This window comes from Varroa jacobsoni, unplaced genomic scaffold (assembly GCF_002532875.2).
Source record: "Varroa jacobsoni isolate VJ856 unplaced genomic scaffold, vjacob_1.0 scaffold_708, whole genome shotgun sequence".
Classification (NCBI taxonomy): domain Eukaryota; kingdom Metazoa; phylum Arthropoda; class Arachnida; order Mesostigmata; family Varroidae; genus Varroa; species Varroa jacobsoni.
In genome coordinates this window covers 76,371-87,482 of record NW_019213610.1, presented here as the reverse complement: position 1 = coordinate 87,482, position 11,112 = coordinate 76,371, and the positions used below count along the sequence as shown (strand labels likewise).

At 42.0% G+C, this 11,112-nt stretch overlaps 1 protein-coding gene across 7 annotated transcripts in view; it reads left to right on the top strand.

Annotated features, from left to right (window-relative positions):
• The first annotated feature begins 1,631 nt into the window (after positions 1–1,631).
• The window catches only part of LOC111262854 (clavesin-2), a 61,526-nt gene continuing 52,045 nt past the window's right edge, over positions 1,632–11,112 (top strand). For 6 of the 7 annotated variants that reach the window (XM_086969343.1, XM_022837445.2, XM_086969342.1 and 3 more), the window contains exon 1: positions 1,632–2,954. The gene's annotated coding sequence lies outside the window, so the exon portion shown is untranslated. Of the gene's footprint in view, positions 2,955–3,040; positions 3,064–11,112 lie in introns of those variants that run through there. The other variant, XM_086969341.1, reaches the window with a different exon arrangement.

The window sequence follows — 11,112 nt, the reverse complement described above, 5'->3', positions numbered from 1 at the left end:
TTCGCTAGCAGGATGGCCAGTATTTGGTGAAGGCGGAACCTCTAACTGCGATGGAGTACTTATTTATTATTATATATTATTTATATCACTATTAGATTATATCCCACTATATACTATATTACTCCGTATACATGCTGTTATCCCTGTAAAACAATGACAAGGCTGATTATAGAAAGCCATAACGATCTGAGGTCCTTTTTTTAGGTGGATCCGCTTACTTGTTCTATACTAGCCGACATCGACTCTGATATCGATCACTATTTTATTGTATTGCAACGCATTTTTTTTCTCAACCATCAGATCGCCCCGAGCGACTGTACATCGATAAACATGAACAACAGAGTAGGCCGCTTCAGTTTTACAGTTGTCTATTAGGCCACTTTCTGCACTCAGTGTCTCCGACAGGCAGACCGTGAATGATCAAAGTCAATTTTCTCTACTAACGAAATCTCTTATTGCCGAGAGTTTTTTTTTTCTCGATATTGTCGGTGCATAGGAATCGCATATCCGGCTTTCTGAATGAGGCCTGCCTTGAGCGCTCCACATAGAGGTTTTGGCTTTTCTTGATATTCGGTTTGTTGTCCTTACGCTGAGTTTCAATTTGTTCCTTATAACTAATGCAGACAGGATACGTAGAAACGATATCTCTAGGTCAAGAATCACTGGCCTAAAATATTTGTAGAACATAATATTTAAGATAATGATATAATAGTTCGCTTGTATTCGGCTGACTAGAAATATACGTGTTTCCTAATCCTGTTTAGAGAATATTTCTAGCTCAAGCTGCAGAAATAAGAGCATCCACTGTCGCAAATATGCCTACCATTACCATCTGAACTTTAACTGTTTCGTTAACTAATTCTAATACATTCCCAATATACAGTCAAAATAATTGCCTATTTATGAGCTCGTTATTAGCATCATAACAACGACAAAGCACTGCCCCACCGCTGCCAGTCGGCGTTTAATCTCATTATTTTTATGCTATCGGCTTGTTTTTCTGTAAAATTTCATCTCCGTATATTGGAATTGCTGTCGCCATCTACTGGCCAAATGTTTTTTTCTGCGCAAGTTTCTTCCAGTAAGAAGTGTTTATGGCGTCTGTTTAGAACAGAGTAGCTGGCGGCTGACATTAGGTGAACAGTTGTGCTTGCTCAGACAATGCTTAGGCACCAATCAATCCACTAGGGAACTAGTGGCCGTCGCAGCAACAGGATCCCATCTGACTTCTCCCTTTTTCTTTCTCCAGTCGTGGCTCTGGAATCGCGTCGTTTAACCGCTCAGCTGATTGTCGTTGTTATTGGCGTCGTTAGCAAATTTCTCTCGGTCGGCGATGCGCGCGGCGCGGTGGCCCGCGGGCTCGAACCGCCGTCACGAGCAAGTCAAGGTTAGTATTAGCATTGGAAGCAAAGTAGCCAGCGGGGCTACAAATTCGTATTTAATGTGGGGGACGTGCTGCTATAGAGTGACCTACAGACGACTACCATCGTCGTGCTGCTGTGTGTCATACCCCCGTGCTGTGAAGCTGTGCTGCTGCTGCTGCTGCTGCTGTTCCCGCTAGACCACTTTTCTGTCCGTGTCCTAGATCCGCTTTTGCAGCGGTGGTCCGCATTCAATACTGCAGTTGATGATTCTGGAAGAAATCGAAAGGAAAACCGTACAACTACTAATAGACTCATTACCGCGGGAATGACCACAGTATAGACATAAAGCGTTTAACTGAAGCAGCATCAATTTGTCCGCTACGTAACTGCCACAAGTCTGTTAATACCGCCGTACAGAATCGACCACTGATTTACTACACGCCGCTGTGTGTTATTATCGGTTCCTGCTATTGCTGCTACTGCTGTAAGGACTACCAAACGACATCACCGGCAGCATCGAAGTAAGCAGCACAGTTACCGCCGGTATTCTGCATTAACAGCATCGGCGAAGGCACTCGCATACGTTTACAGGCGCACATTCAATAACCCTGTAGCAGCCGCAGCAGCAGTAGAGGTAGAGAAGAAGGGTGGCGGCCGCGATAGCGAACGCGACAGTGGCGAGTGCAGCGAATACTGGAAGACCGACGAAGAACGAGAAACGCATCGATGGACGGACCCCGACGCTGGCTGAGCTACTGACGTGGCAGCTGCTGCTGAAGCTGGTGTTGCCGTCGCCGTCGCCGCTGCTGCTGTTCCTGAAGCTGACAGCGGTGGCCGCGAGCATCAAGGACCCCAAGTGATCTCCTCTCCGTGGCGGAGCACCAAGCGCCCGATGATCGACCGCGGCACCGCGCGAACCTTACAGCCTCAGAAGCTAAGAAGCGTGGTGACGGTAAGGGACGACACGCAGCGCTTCTACAGTCAACGCCGCTTGCACATCGTGCATAGGATACAGCCACTATATAATACAGTCAGCGACAATCAGACAGCCAACGGATTCTGTATCCTGGGAGAAATAATAAGTGTGCATGCACTGTAGCATGAAAACAGCCACGCATGTAGGTTCGCTAGAAAATCACTGTTTTGTGTCTTGTCGTCGTCATTCAACTTTTGTCTTGTGTCTTACGTGTGTCTGAGGGAACGAAACAACGAGGCGGTGGCCAAAGTGGAACTTGCGAACTTACGTGTTATTACCAGTGCAGTCATCGCGGCAACTTGACTACGACAACTGAATTTTACATCGTCGTTAGACCGACGACGACGACGACGACCACAGCAAAATCAACGACAAGAAACAACTATCGATAGGGGCAGAACTTTCTATGAAATAAATCTTAATAAACGATCATTATTTTTAGTGCGTTAGTACGAAAAAGTTTGCAGAGTGTAAATTCAACTTCTCAGTCAACTGAGGCTTCGTATCTGTGACTGTGTAGAGGTGCTTCGATCTGTGCGCCGGTCGTCTGACTCGGTCTATTTTGCTCTGCAAGCAGAACTGTTGAGCTGCCAAAGCGGAGGCCATTTTCTGAGGTAAATGTCAACAAAACTTAGAAAAATAACCAACCCCAATGAAGATGATCCGACCTAGGAATATGTGCGCCATGCTATATATACACAAGGATACCTGTCTGCATACATCGTCAGTATTGAAATTGAAAATATTCAGCCGCTATTTATTTTTACTCGTTCAATACAGGACTTCTTTGTGATGCAGTGCAGACGAACAGCAGAATGTGCACTCACCCCCCCCCCCCCCCCGAATTACCCGAAGGATATTACAAGACGTGTAAACTCAGAGGCTAAGCCATTTTCTGGATATTACATAAGAAAAGCAGTGCACGTGCTCGAGGATATTAGATTTTCTATTTCAGATAATTTGTTATCCCGTTCAATTTCTATACAACACTTTTACAATGTGTATTCACAAGTTTTCCAAGTTCTATCCCTTGGAAGACGCAAGTTTTGTAACTGGCAGGCATAATTCCAATGATCGAGTTGTATCTTAGCGGTTACGTTGACCTGCGAAGTTAGATCGCTGACCTATAATGCTTTCAGATTCAAGTATCAGATATTAAACTGCTGAAACTTAGGGTTCTTTAAATTCTAGTGTTATATGTATGGAACTGGGATTTCCGGCCCACGAAGCGCTACAATGCATACGGCATGCTGTCCAACGCTGACTGCGTAGATGACGTCCTAGCATTACTTTAATCAATTTAGAATCTTGTTATTATTACATTTATACTGCATGATTCTCAATGGGACATGATGCAAGGGATCAAAGAAATCCAAATAGAAAGTGAAAGATTAAAAAATTGTCGGTTATGCTATTCTTGGCCTATTCGGTAATCGGCAATATCTTGACACAGATTCGGTTAGGGGCTTACAATTATACGGCGTTTCTTGTTATATCGTCTACAAGTACTTCAGTCATAACGCCACAAAGCAGCTACCGAGATTATGGCACCGTGCCGTTCACCTTTCTCCTTTCCTGCATAAATAAGCGATGTTATAACAAAAAACGTAGATAGATTCAGATTTCTTTAGCCGGTAGCTCAGACAAAACTGTCGGATGATGTCAAAGTTTATTAAAGTGCGGCCCTGTTTGATTTAGAAGGACCGAAGCAAGCCTTCAAAGCCGCTTCATAAGTATATGCTGTACTATTACAAAACAGCTGACTTCAAAATTCCATAATAGGCCTAGTAATTTTTAATTTTTAGTTTCCGTCCACCAGAATGACAATGGTAGAATACTTTGCATAGCGCCGTTCCCTGCGGCGCAACGTTGGAACAGCACTCAGATTAGTTCTACTACTCATCATCATACTAGCTATATCAGCCAGTATAACAATGAGTGACTATTTTGATGGGAAACCCTTCACTGCGTCTGGGGTGCAATGATCAGCTCATTAAACGAAGCTGCTTGACCCCTTTATCTCAGATGGTAACTATGCATATATTTAGTTCTTTCATTGAAGTAACGATAATTGCCTCTGACGATAGCCGTTTGAATCTGTTGCCGATTTTCGCTGCAACGCTGTTCACTAACGTCACATGAATAGGACAATAACCATGATCTTACTGTTTTACATCCGTACGGCACCAATTGTAGGTATGCATACATGTCAACATAAAAGTCCACAAGAATCGAACAATTTCGTTGACCGCTCTATGACCACAGTCACTTACATACGGGTTCTACTGTGTGGGCATAGCTTAAGTTCTTTGCTGAACACAGATCAGGGACGTTGACGTAACGCGCTTGATAACGATCTTCAAGTCAATCTTTCGGGCAGTCATTGTTGGTCAATCTATCCTACTATCGTTTTTGGTATGCTGTAATACCGAGCAGTTTAAATACTCGGACGAGTATTTAAGCTGAAGTGAACGAGAGCAAACGAAGGGTACTCGCATCCCAGTATGGGCATTACCATTTTGGCAACTTACGCTTTCCTGCCATTTAGCTTCATCAGACTGCTATATATTAATTTGTTTAGGGAATTTAAATCCCAAGGTTATAACAACGTTACGGTGTGCGCTTTGGTGTGCTTGATGAACACTGACTTCATGCTCAATCAGTCGGAGCTATTAGCTAGCCGTCTTCGCTGAACCTGCCAGCATTCTACATAGGTAATGACGGTCGTTTTAATATCTAATGATTGATTATCAACACTATTACAATCGTGATATCAGAAGCGCAGGGCCAGGATACGAAATGGTACGCGCGAACAGAGGGACGGGACGGTACGAGATAGGATCAGACGGGAGAGGCGCTGGGGAACGAAACCGTCCTGAGCCAAAAACGCGCTAACAACAACTAATATCTGCTGACGTTTCGAGCTGTAACATCTTCAGGCCTTCTGCTGTCTTACGCCTTACAAAAAGATCACAGTTTTTTTAAATGTCTATTCCTTCGACGTGCGACTGTTGTCCCCGTGATAGCATAATGCGTAACAATTTGCCTGTCTTATCTTAAGGACACGTTATGGTCTAGGTCCAAATCCGGGAATAGACGCGTCTTGTGCTGGCCATGTGAGAGAGAACTTGAAATTCCTGGGAGCTGGAAAATATATGTTAGGTGTTGTTGTGGCTACGGGTATCACCCTCGCATTTTGCGCCGTATACGGTGGACCATGAGCTGGAATCAAACCTCGGCGTGTAAATGTATTTGTATTAGTCGTAGAAGTACTGGCCCGTTGTGGGTTTGTGTAACTAGCGTTGTCAGGTGTTGCGCATTGTGGCGATGCAAATATTGACGCCATTTGTTGCTGAAAGTACAGCAGAGACCTAGTTTTTAAGAGACATCGCATGGAAAGCCGAACTAACACTCCCATTCGAAGACATAGCAGCGATCTAAGCACAGCGAGTTTGCACTGGCTAACCCTTGAATACATTAAGCGATGATGACAATGATTTGCTGGCGAACTGCGAAACGAAGCCATAGCAAAACGCCGAAGGGCCCCCTGAACTTGGCCGGCCAGGAGTGAGTAGGTCCCGGCAACAACAGAAGCAGTAACAACAAGTCGAAGATCAAAACCGACGCTTCCTGACGCCAACAGGCGACAGCCAAAGTAAAACGAGTCCGGCGTTTGGAACATTTACCGATTGAATAGCCACCGGAACAAGCTCATGTCATCCGTGACACTCATGCAGATGACGCAGCTGTTGTGGCTGCCATATTTTTAGTGCTAGCAATTAGTGTCAATACCAAAAAGGTGAACTGGTGTTCAAACAGGCGAGAACGCTTTTCGGTTAGGCAAAATGAAGAGCCGTCAACAAGCGCGGCAATTTCAAATAATGCCAAAGGCTAGAAAATTTCATACATTGTTAAACAAAGGTTCGGAGTTTGATTGGACTATGCTACAGAATAAGATTCGTATGTTATTCCAAATTCGCCGATTTAAATTCAAGTTTGCCCGTAGGCAGCTGTGTAATGTAGATTTTTATTTTTATTGAGCACTAACGAACGGTGGACATTATGTACAGAAGTTCAAGCTAATATATATCACACAAGGATAGTTTATTTTTTCAGGACAATTCAGGTACTATTTTACAGCTGACATTTTCTATATGACATTTCTAACACTTTCCTTTCTCATCTCCCCATACTGAATACATTCAATATAGCACACCATGAAGCAACCTCTGAATATCTGTTTTGTGTTGATGAACATAAGGCGCAGTTCTGTTACATTTTTTTTCTGGACTTTCTCTGCTTTTCCCAATTTTCATTTTGATCTCATTATAAAGTTGACCTCTCTTTCCTTTACGACATGTTTCATATTTATTGATGAGATAATGATTAATGTTTAGAATTATAGAACCTGTACATAAATTATACTATTTGGCCTAAAATTGTGCAGATACAGATTCTATAATAAAATGAACTACCAGTTGAACGTTCTTTGTTCTGAACAAATACTCGGTTGTTTTATATTTTGGTTGTTGCCACCATGTGGGCATATGCATGCCGTTTTTTCAGCGGCACTGAATGTGTGCGACATAAAGCAAGTGCTTCATCAAAATGTTTGCCCCTTACAGAGTTTAAATATCCGAATAAATTTAACTATTCAATTTATTCCTATCTAAAAACTTAGTGAGTGACTGATTGATTGATAAAGTTTTATTTGGCCATGACCGCACACGACAAAATGTCAAACAACGGGCCAACGGACAACCAGTGGGCCAGCTAAAAATTTCAGTGAACCGCCTCAGCTGATTTATGCATGTCAGTAGGTCTAAACTTTTAGTACTTTGGACATGTTTTTTCTACAGGTTGTAAATAACTTTCACACCCGTGAGTATCGATTCGTTTACGATTTCTTTAGGGTCTTTCTAAAATATAATGAATCGGCCGTTTCTATCTTCGAAGCTATTATAACACTCATATAAGCCATTAACTGATGCAATGATTTGTAGTCGCCGCTTTAGGCCGCTGCCTCAGAGTCTTTGTAATTACCTTAGACACCCTGAGAGACCTCGCGCAACTCTTCACCTCACTAACTGCCTAAACCCAAGGTCGTGTCTAAGGTATCGTCATTGAACGCTCGACGGTGCTAGCAGTATTTCTACGTTTCTGAGCAGCCTCATGAATCGGCGAGTTATGAATTAAATACGACTGTAATCTAGATGCATTCACCGGTTAACAAAGCGTAACGTGTTTCGCGATCTCCACGGTATCCACCTAACCTAAACCTGTTTCGAATTGTCCGTGTCGTCGCTCCGTTTACTTGTCCTTTTGGCATTGCTTTCTCTCGTTATTTACCTAATGAAGATTTTTTTTTTTCGTAGCGCGTCAGTGAATGTTTATGTGTGTCAATAGAAAAACCTGCCTGGTATAATACACTGTCTGAAGTTGACAAGCGTTAGGGCGTTCTTGTTTCTCTACCGTTATTCCTCTACCAGGCCAAAATTCACGTTGCAAACGCGGTCGTTGTGCGTTCCTCCAGTAATAGTGATACCTTGCATAGTCGTCAGTTGAGAGCCAGTTACTTGATGGCAATGTTTAGTTATATTCTCTACTGCATATTGTTACGTTTTCTGAATAAATCAATGCCGAGTACTTTGCTTAAAATAAATAGATGTTTATTCTCTTACTAGCTCGAATCTATTTTGACAGAGCAATATTTATACATTGGCCAAATAGCACGTTATAAAGTACTGTGATAGCAGGCAAAATTAGTGCCTGCTAACGATAAAAACAGTAGGGGCTTCCTCCATGGACGTGGCCCACCTATACATCTAGCGGTGCTTGTCCTACCACAGCTGACAGGTAGCAATGGCTTGCCGTGTCACTGACGTCGCGTTAACTGACCCTGATAGTTGTTCAACTCGTTTCAGGGGACATTTGATTGATCTACAATTGAGGATAAATTAAGAGTAGAGGTTTACAGGGTTCTGTCCTGCGCTGTCTATATTATTTCTCAAATGAACTCCCTTTGAACGAACTACTTTGGCCATAAAAACTATAAAATTACCAAATATGTATAGGGTAGTAGTAGTAGTAGTAATCAAAAAAGGCTGTCTTGGGATCGTAAGAGGCCCGTTCCTATCTTGGCGTCAGTGTCAATAAAAGAAGAGAGTAAGACTGATAGATAAAGAAATATCAATTCGTCTCATGTTATCGCCATTTAAAACACATATATTCATAATGCCTTAGTAAAGTGGTTACCTATTATGGACTTTCAACTCTAAAACGCGCAACGTAAAGGAAAATCCATTCGTCCAATAGCATACTGACATAAATTTAATGCTGAAGTCCTTCCATGAAGGATGAAAAAAGGTTGGTACCAACTTGCTAAGAAGCCACGATTGGGTCGACCCTCAGAGAAAGGCAATCTGTTAGGTCATTTTTCGAATTGATATTATCTTTAGAATAGTGATTAATTTTTTTTTTGCTCATTCAACAAGTTCTGCTTTCTCTTCTGCTCCACAAGAGTGTTCCCTCTGGTGTCCTTGCAGCTTAGATTGCAAACTTCGATTTTCTGAACATGCCCATTCGTAGGCTTGTGAAATTGAATTCTTTTTAGCGAAGCTAAAACTTCAGTACCATAGTTGTAGACGTCCAGTGCTTTGTTTGCTTTGAAAAGATCATCATCTTTTCGACTCTGTTCGCAACTGTCGATATTGCCAAATTCATTTTATCTAGATGGCTTAGCTAGCTTGACAAAGCTGCTATAACGTAATAGATTATTCTTATACCGCAGACGTGGAGATGCCCATAATGCCTCTGGCCACTGTTCCTTCGCTACTTAATTAACCGATCGCTATAGCCCGTACCACGATGCTTGTTTAACGTTGTGTTTCGGTACCACTAGTGTGCAAAACGCCGACCAGAACATCCCCCGGGGTAACGCAAATATCTGGGCCATATCAGTTTTTTCTAAGTACTGAAAAAAGATTAGGTGAATATGTCTATTTGCTTACTCGACTACGACATAGACTATTATTGCATTGAATTATGTCGATAGTGTAAACGCATTTGTATACAGCATAGCTTTGTTTTGAGGGCCAGCAGTCTATTCAGATTTCGAAAAATTGTGACAACTTTTTGTGCCTGGACTCGTAATGGCTTTGGCTACGTGGCGGATCGCTGCTAAAACGCAATAGGTTTCCGTCGGACACGTATTTAGTGGGGATATCAGTACTGTTTTTTAGAAAAACTTCTTTTTTGGATACCGTCTATAATACGAGTTGTAACTAAATGAAAATACAGCAAGGCCCTAAAAGGGAAAGCGACTCCTTTATCTGTGCCAAACTTAGCAGAATTATGCCAAGAAATTTTATAGCAACTATAGATCATGTGAATAAGGCTTCATATGTTCTACCGATAAATATATATGGGTCTCCTAAACGGAGAAAGTAGGAATGTTGGCTACTTTTGCCTGTTAATGCTGGGTATTTTGCCTGTTCGCTGTAGCAGCGTCCTAGTAATAGCCCATAGTTTAGAAAAAGCCTAAACGACACGGCGAGAAGAATGGCGATAGACCGATGTTTAGCAATTTGTAGCTAAACGCGCTTGACATTGGCGAGATTCGAATTTACGTTCTGGGAGGATGATACGACGGAAAAAAAACATTAGTGGACTATATTGAAATCAGCTCGATTGGAGTTTATGAAGTTGAAACGCGTAGAGCATAATAAGTTCACTCAAAAAGAATTAACCCCGTTCAATTTGAGGTTAGTTCTCTGTCATAAGGCAAACTACGATTCAAGGATTATGCGATTGTGCCGACCAGCCTTGCCTCAGAAGGTTACCATAGGTCTAATCTGGGCTAGTCATATTATTTTAGTCTCTACATAAAAGTACTCAACAATTGAAGCGTTCTTCTGTCTATGGTTAATAATGAAGCTGCAATTTCTGAGCTAGATATTCACTACGTGACGGTCGCTGTTATCTACCCGCCTCAGAGCTAATATATCGTAATGTATGAGGACGTCGGAAACAAACACAATGTATAATATGATGAATTTAAGCCAATTTGTTACCCAGTCTAATTTACAACTCGGGTGCCGTTCACGACCAAATCAATTGACATGACGAGCGAACTATTCCTACTATGATCAGTTAATATGTTTTGCCAATGGGCCCTGTAGCTGTCCGGGTTTGGCCTATTAGAAATTTGCGTATGGGAATGGTGCATCGCTAGGACGTTTTTTATTGCACGATAGGCAAAAAAATTTGAATTGGCATATTAACACTAAAGCTGTTACAAAGGCGTTGGCACTATTTTTGAAATACTATCACTGCAATGACCGAGCCCCACTCAAGTGAGAGAAGATTAAAGCTCCCCCTTTCTGTACGCATTGTTTTTTTTTAAAGCGTAATCTACATTTTCTAAGCAGCGCAACGAAGAGTTCAAGCATTTATTATTCAAATCCTGTGGTTTTTTTCGATAGGCAAACGATTGAACCCACTATAGTATAAACTATACCTGCCATTTTCGAAATAGCCTGCAATAGAGTAACTGATATCTTCTGGTGAATACAGCCATGCCGTAATTGCTTATAAGTTAAAGTTACTTCAAATTGAAAGGTTCTATAATTAATAATTCGGTTATAGCTTATGGGAGGAACGGTGCTTACGATCTAGCACCCTAAAAACTACTGCTTAAACAAAACCCCATTTTACATAGCCATATGTCGCAAAACTTGGTATTGATAGGGACCAAGACGCATAACGCACGTA